The sequence below is a fragment of the Ovis aries genome, chromosome 2, assembly GCF_016772045.2.
Source record: "Ovis aries strain OAR_USU_Benz2616 breed Rambouillet chromosome 2, ARS-UI_Ramb_v3.0, whole genome shotgun sequence".
NCBI lineage: Eukaryota > Metazoa > Chordata > Mammalia > Artiodactyla > Bovidae > Ovis > Ovis aries.
In genome coordinates, this window is record NC_056055.1 from 156,734,866 (window position 1) to 156,743,042 (window position 8,177).

The 8,177-nt window shown below is 38.4% G+C and overlaps 1 non-coding gene across 1 annotated transcript; it reads right to left on the reverse strand.

Moving 5' to 3' along the window:
* Positions 1 to 5,601: 5,601 nt before the first annotated feature.
* TRNAC-ACA (transfer RNA cysteine (anticodon ACA)) lies at positions 5,602 to 5,674 on the reverse strand. Its single transcript has one exon. It is a non-coding gene; the product is annotated as a tRNA-Cys (tRNA).
* Between the last annotated feature and the right edge of the window lie 2,503 nt (positions 5,675 to 8,177).

Sequence of the window (8,177 nt, forward strand, 5' to 3'; positions counted from 1 at the left end):
TTCCTTTATCACTTTATATATTTGTTATAATTGTTTTCTCTTCTTCATTTTAAACTCTTTGAGGACAGAGGTAATGGTGCCCATTTTCCATCACATTTCATCACATTTAGGTGCCTAGAACAGTGCCCAATACAGAGTATCTATCCAATAAATATACATTGGATAAATTAAAAACTGATTAATTAATTGCTTTCATTCCATATCATCCCTCCAGAAGCTTACACTCCCCCAAAATTATTTGTTTGCCTCCATCAGCAACTCCTAACACTTAATTTTCCAAATATCCATGCACTGTGCAAGATACTGAAAGAGGTACACAGATGACCAAAATAGAGTTGCTGCTAACAAGGAGTTTACAGTTCAGTCAGCTATTTCAGAAAAGTCCCAAAAAGACAGGGTGGGGGGGAGATAAAATATGATTAATTCCAGCAAGATTATGGGTGGTCTCATCTGAAATGAAGCTGTAAGATGGATAGAATATCAATAAATGGAGATGGAAGTAGGGCTCCTAAAGGTAGACAGAGTCTTAGGAAGACAACAACACTAGAAAATAAGGACTATGGAAACCAGAATAGCAAAGACTGTGAGGAATATGAGTAATCTAGTTTGTCTAGAGCTTAGGGAATGACAACTGGGAGGAGATAAACCAGAAGGATATTTTGGAGTCATATCATGAAAGGCACTGACACCAAGAGAAGAACTATATACATACGCAATAGTCAGTGGGGAGCCAACAAACAGTATCAGCAAAAGAGTGGCAGGATTGGAGCTGGATTTTATGAATATTTTCTCCCACAGTGTGCAGAATAGATTAAGGCAGGAAGACACTGGTGGTGAGAAAATTCCCACACTTCATCAAATCAAGTTCAAAAAATCAATGGTAAAAAGTGCCATTGTGTTTAGCATTGAAAACAGAATGCAAATTATCAAGAAGGAGAATCTATTAAGAAATTGAAAGTGAAAATGTGGCCTCTATTCTTGAGGAGCTTCCATTGTTGTAGCAAAAGCAGAGAGTATGATATAGCATTGAAGTAAGATGTGGGAAACACAGAATGGAAGAACAAACAGGAGTCTAAAACTTGGCACTGGTACAAGAAGAAAGAAAAATCTTTCCCCAAAATAACTGAACTGAAAAATAATAAGCAATTCGTATATAAATCAGTCTGAATCACACAATCAGCATGATCCAAAAAGTCGCAGAAAACAGAAAAGAAAGGACAAAAGAGACACTGTAGAGTTGAATATTATAAAACTTGGCAAATAATTTAATGTGATGAGGGAGAGGGCAAAATGACTAAGAGTTTGTCCACAGGACCAGGCAGACAGAGTGTCAAGAATAGATGCCACTTGGGAAAGGGCATGAGTGTAGTCTGTACAGCTTGCACTTCAACTTTTCACTCAGATACACAGCTGAAAGTTTATAGCAGAAAAATGGAAACACAGATTAAGAATTTAGTATCATGCTATTTTTAAAAATCAAATCTTAAATGTTGTTGCTTATTAACTGGATACAAACTCACAGAAGAATCTGTATAATAACACATGCTCCACTCCCTAAACCCAAGAGAAATAACAGCTCTTGTAAAACTAGATGTTGAAGAGAGGAGGAAATTTCATGTTTTACTCTTTATGTATTTATGTTGTTTGAATTTTATAATAGTCATGTGCTCAAGTATTATGTAATTTTAAAATCTTTGATTTAAAATATTTGGCACTAGAGACATAGATTGTGATATCACTGGCATAAGAATCATACAGAAGATGCAGGAGAGGATACAGCTGGACAAAGCCACACCTGTAACAAGGGAAAATAAGTGGTCTAAAGATTAAGTTTGGAAATATAGGCTTAGAGTGAGAAAAAGACAAGACCAAGGAAAGAAGAAAATATCTGTCCAAAAACTGAAGATTCTTTATTTATCAGAAACTTACAAAGAACTTTATAGTAAAAACCTTATCTTTCTAAGAAAGTTGAAAATATACATAAAAGTTCTCATTTGGAGATGTGGGAACTGAGGCTCAGAGAGGTTAAAATTTAAGATTTCATAGTTAGTTTAGTTGAAGAGTGTGAGTTCAAAGCCAGTTTCAAATTCAGAGACCTTACTTGAAGCTCTGGCCACTTGTTTTTACTTGGAAACAGTGATTAAAGTATCAAAAATTATAAAGAAATAGCAAAAATAATAACTAAGAGAAGGAGGTTAAATTGAGTGTTTAGAATATTAAGGCTAAAGCATATTTGGGACTAGAATATTTGAGACTAGCATTTCTGAGGCCAGCATTTCAGTGAGTGGAAGGAAAGAAACTCAAATACAAGAAATTAAAATGTAAATAAGGCCTTGGCAGTTATAGGAGTAAGAGTAATTCTTTCAATGTGGTATTAAGGAAAGTTTATGTTTGAAGAATTAAGAGGGTACAATTAATGAAGAGATGGGGGGTCATGTTATAGATGAAAGTTCTAAGCTTGGAATATTTGCAACCTGAGAGAAAGAAGTATAAAAGAGACAGAGAATGAACCTCAGTGGAATGCACTGAGAGTTTCTATTGATGGCTTCAAAAACAAGTGGCTAGTAAAGAAAGAGAAGAGAAGCGAAAAGCAAAGGAGAAAAGGAAAGATATAAGCATCTGAATTCAGAGTTCTAAAGAATAGCAAGAAGAGATAAGAAAGCCTTCCTCAGTGATCAATGCAAAGAAATAGAGGAAAACAACAGAATGGGAAAGACTAGAGATCTCTTCAAGAAAATTAGAGATACCAAGGGAAAATTTCATGCAAAGATGGGCTCGATAAAGGACAGAAATGGTATGGACCTAACAGAAGCAGAAGATATTAAGAAGAGGTGGCAAGAATACACAAAGAACTGTACAAAACAGATCTTCATGACCCAGATAATCACAATGGTGTGATCACTCACCTAGAGCCAGACATCCTGGAATGTGAAGTCAAGTGGGCCTTAGAAAGCATCGCTACAAACAAAGTTAGTGGAGGTGATGGAATTCCAGTTGAGCTATTTCAAATCCTGAAAGATGATGCTGTGAAAGTGCTGCACTCAATATGCCAGCAAATTTGGAAAACTCAGCAATGGCCACAGAACTGGAAAAGGTCAGTTTTCATTCCAATCTCAAAGAAAGCCAATGCCAAAGAATGCTCAAACTACTGCACAATTGCACTCATCTCACACACTAGTAAAGTAATTCTCAAAATTCTCCAAGCCAGGTTTCAGCAATACCTGAACCTTAAACTTCCAGATGTTCAAGCTGGTTTTAGAAAAGGCAGAGGAACCAGAGATCAAATTGCCAACATCTGCTGGATCATCAAAAAAGCAAGAGAGTTCCAGAAAAACATCTATTTCTGCTTTATTGACTATGCCAAAGCATAGTGGATAGTTTGACTGTGTGGATCACAATAAACTGTGGAAAATTCTGAAAGAGACCACCTGACCTGCCTCTTGAGAAACCTATATGCAGGTCAGGAAGCAACAGTTAGAACTGGACATGGAACAACAGACTGGTTCCAAATAGGAAAAGGAGTACGTCAAGGCTGTATATTGTCACCCTGCTTATTTAACATATATGCAGAGTACATCATGAGAACTGCTGGGCTGGAAGAAGCACAAGCTGGAATCAAGATTGCCAGGAGAAATATCAATAACAGATATGCAGAGGACACCACCCTTATGGCAGAAAGTGAAGACAAACTAAAAAGCCTCTTGATGAAAGTGGAGAGTGAAAAAGTTGGCTTAAAGCCCAACATTCAGAAAATAAAGATCATGGCATCTGGTCCCATCACTTCATGGGAAATAGATGGGGAAACAGTGGAAACAGTGTCAGACTTTATTTGGGGGGCTCCAAAATCACTGCAGATGGTGATTGCAGCCATGAAATTAAAAGATTGCTTACTCCTTGGAAGAAAAGTTATGACCAACCTAGATAGCACGTTGAAAAGCAGAGACATTACTTTGCCAACAAAGGTCCATCTAGTCAAGGCTATGATTTTTCCTGTGGTCATCTATGGATGTGAGATTTGGACTGTGAAGAAAGCTGAGCACCGAGGAATTGATGCTTTTGAACTGTGGTGTTGGAGAAGACTCTTGAGAGTCCCTCGGACTGCAAGGAGATCCAACCAGTCTATTCTAAAGGAGATCAGCCCTGGGATTTCTTTGGAAGGAATGATGTTAAAGCTGAAACTCCAGTACTTTGGCCACCTCATGTGAAGAGTTGACTCATTGGAAAAGACGCTGATGCTGGGAAGGATTGGGGGCAGAAGGAGAAGGAGACAACAGAGGATGAGACGGCTGGATAGCATCACTGACTTGATGGACGTGAGTCTGAGTGAACTCCAGGAGTTGGGATGGACAGGGAGGCCTGGCGTGCTGCAATTCATGGCGTCGCAAAGAGTCAGACACGACTGAGCGACTGAACTGAACTGAGTACAGAGTTGGAGACTTAAGGAATTGGTAGATTTAAAATAATCCCTGTGAGAAATATGAAAGAAAGTTAGCAATAATGTGTGATCAAAAAGTTGCTGAGTGGTAGAATGAATCTAAAGATAGTATGAATTTTACAGTTACACTGACCCAGAATCTTAACTTTATTTGGCAATATGTAATAGTCTAATATTCTAAAGAGTAGTCTAGAGGACTTTAAAAGTTCATCACTACAAAAGAGGTGGTAAAGCCAGAAATTTGGTATGGACTAGTCCTTAAATCAAGTCCTGGTTCTGTAACCTACTATCTCTGTAGTGTTGAGAATTTTACTTCATATCTAAGCCTCAAATTTTTAGTCAGAGGAATCAAGATAATAATGGTGCCTATCTTCATCATTTGTTGTGAGAAATGAGTGTTTACATGACACAGTATTTAGTACTCAATATTATAGTCAAAATTAAGCCCAGGGAGAGTTGAGAGAAGTATATCGAAGGATTACAAGAAGATGAGCTAGTTAATGATGAATGATGAAATAGAAGAGGGAAAAGACGACGTCATGGTTAGAAAAAGAAATTTCAAAATTTACGATCTTGCAGGCAAAGCAGTTTTGACTGATGAAATGTACGTTCAAACTAGGTAATTAAGTAATTTTTTTTAATGGAAGCCTTTGGAACTGAGGCATCTGGGAATCTGGAAAGGGAGTATAAAGATATTCCCAAGGAAGATGCTTCAAGCCAGGTAATGAAAATGACAGAGATGGGTGACGCAGTAAATCAATAAGAAATAGTAGGAGAATGTCTATATGTTGTTTACAGGTGACTGACACAAGGAATAAGAGAAAAATTGATGTAAAGGAATCTCAAAACAAGAAATTATTAATGGAAAGCAAGGAATATATAAACTGTCTTTCTGGAACTAGAACATGAGAAAAGAATTGTCAAGAATTAAAGCATTCTGAGATTTAACCCTACCTGCAGGTAGCAATTTAGCTTGCTACACACAGCTTTCATGGATGCTGGCAGAAGAAACAAGATTCCTTTATATCTATCCAAGTTCAAGTGACGTTGCTCAGTCGTGTCTGACTTTTGCAACCCCATGGACCGTAACCTACCACGCTCCTCCATCCATGGAATTTTCTAGGCAAGAGTACTGGAGTGGATTGCCATTTCCTTCTCCAGAGGATCTTCCCAACCCAGGGATCGAACCTGGGTCTCCTGCATTGTAGGCAGACGCTCTACCATCTGAGCCACAGGGGAGGTCCTGCATGTACATCGATATAGATATCTAAAGATATATGGATGGTTTTGTGGCAGTAGTAGTAGCCAGAGTATTGTCATTTTCTTGTGCCATTTCAGGACGTGCAATTGCTTCATGAGGATATGAAAAGGGTAACACCTGCACACTCAGCAGTTTGGAAACACAGAAGAGGAGGAAACCTGAGCGTTGGGAAACTTATTCTTTTATAATGGGTGCTAAACATGCCTGCCTTTTGCTCTGAAGGCAGACACTATTTTCCAAGGCAATTTGCTATACAAATATCCTTGAAAAGATCATCTAGAACAAAGGCAGCCAGTGCCTCTACTCACAAGACATGCAGAAATCCAAGAGATCCGTGGAGAATTATCTCTTAACAAGTATCTTCATTGGGAAAAGATAGAAAGGAAGTATTACCAGGCAAGAAAACTAAAAAAAAATCAATGCAAGGAGATAAAAGTAAGTCACCATACTTACATAACTTTAGCCTCATTTCACGATAATTCCTTCTCCTAGGGATTTTTTTTTTCCTTTAAGCTGGTATGTTAGAGCTTGGGGCTTACCCAGCTTCTTAGAGACTTCCCTCTCCTGGGCCCCATACTCATACTCACCTATGAGACTCAGTGTTTCTCAGACTCCCTGTTGGTTTTTTCAGTAACCATCATCATAAAGCATGTTGCTTCTAACTGAAGGAAAGGTATTTGCTACTTATCGAATTTTGGAATTATTATATCATTCCTGTCTACTATCTGTTCATTTGTGTACAAATTGCTCCCAGCTCTTAGCTCACATACTTCCAAAACTTCCAAAACTGACATGGAGTTCTGTTTTTCTGAGAGTTGATACAAAAGACTAGGACTGAGTTGTATACGTTTCTTCATAAAGTTAGAGACGAGGGGCACTGGAAATTTAGAAAAAGAAAGCATTACTATAAATTTGAAAAACCACATATTAAAGCAATCCACCAGCATCTTCTTTGATCATATAAAACATTTAAAATAGCAACCAAACATACTCACAAATAATTTTACCCATGTGATACCACGAGCTTTGTAAAACACATTTTTTCACCGCTTAATATGAGAAAATCCCTGAGAAAGAGAAGGTTTGGTCCCAAATTCATATCTAATCTGCTTTGTGAAAACCATCTGGGTTTTTATGATCATTTGCTGCTAAGCACTGACTGGGCTCAAAGTCTGGAAGACTGACAGTGTTTTACTTTTCATTTGGAATAAACTGTCAGCTCCTGTTATCTTTCTTACCCTTCCAGAAAGAGCCTAAGAGTAAAAATTAAACTTTATTATTTCCTTTAGGCAAGGACGGTTTCCTTTTTATACAGGCAATAATAATGGTCACTGTCCCATAGCCCAACGTAGTATGCCAGGTGTCAGAGAAAAACCAGACCCTGACAGTAGTTAAAGTAGTAAAAACAGATTTTCATTCAGGACTATTTCAATAGGAAAAAAATATCGCAGTATAGGACTGGGCTTAATTCTGAATACAATCTTAAAAAAAAGAGAGAGAGAGAGAGAGAGAATTTATAGCCAAGGAGAAAAGTAGAAGGGTCAGTGGATGGAAAATTAACTTGGAGGGTAGCATAATTCTTGCTACACCAACCTAACAGGATTCTTGCTGAAGGCAGGTAAGGGTGATCAGATACCGCCAGGGAGATGGTAGGTAATGAGGAATTTGGTCACATGTCAAGAGTATGCCTGTGTTTAGCCAGTGGAGTTCCTGGCTATACTGACTAGACAGGATTCTTACCAAAACTAGACTCTACAAGAATGGAGACAGAAGCCCAAGGGTCCAGTTTAGTCAAGCAGAGGATTCAGAAGAGCCTGACTATAATGTTTGGTCAAGGAGAGAATCTGTCACAGGCATTCATATAAGCTACACAATAATACCTTAAGACATATTCTGTTATTTTCCCATTTTAAAGATGTGGACACTGAGGCACAGAGAGATTAGCAACTTGCCCAATTTCCTATGGCTGCTGCTGCTGCTGCTAAGTCGCTTCAGTCGTGTCCGACTCTGTGCGACCCCAGAGACGGCAGGCCACTAGGCTCCCCCGTCCCTGGGATTCTCCAGGCAAGAACACTGGAATGGGATGCCATTTCCTTCTCCAACGCATGAAAGTGAAAAGTGAAAGTGAAGTCGCTCAGTCGTGTCTGACTCTTGACGACCCCATGGACTGCAGCGCACCAGGCTGCTCTGTTCATGGGATTTTCCAGGCAAGAACACTGGGGTGGGGTGCCATTGCCTTCTCCATTTCTATGGCTAGTGGGAAGTAAAGCCAGGATTTTTTTAAATTGAAGTATAATCAAACCACAATACTATAAGGTGTACAATATAGTGATTCAATATTTTTATAGATTATGCAGATATTATAATAGTATAATATTACAAAGTTATTTTATAGATTATGTACCATATAAAATTAGGGATTGCCAAGTGGCACTAGTGATAAAGAACCCACCTGCAATGCATGAGACCTAAGAGGTGTGG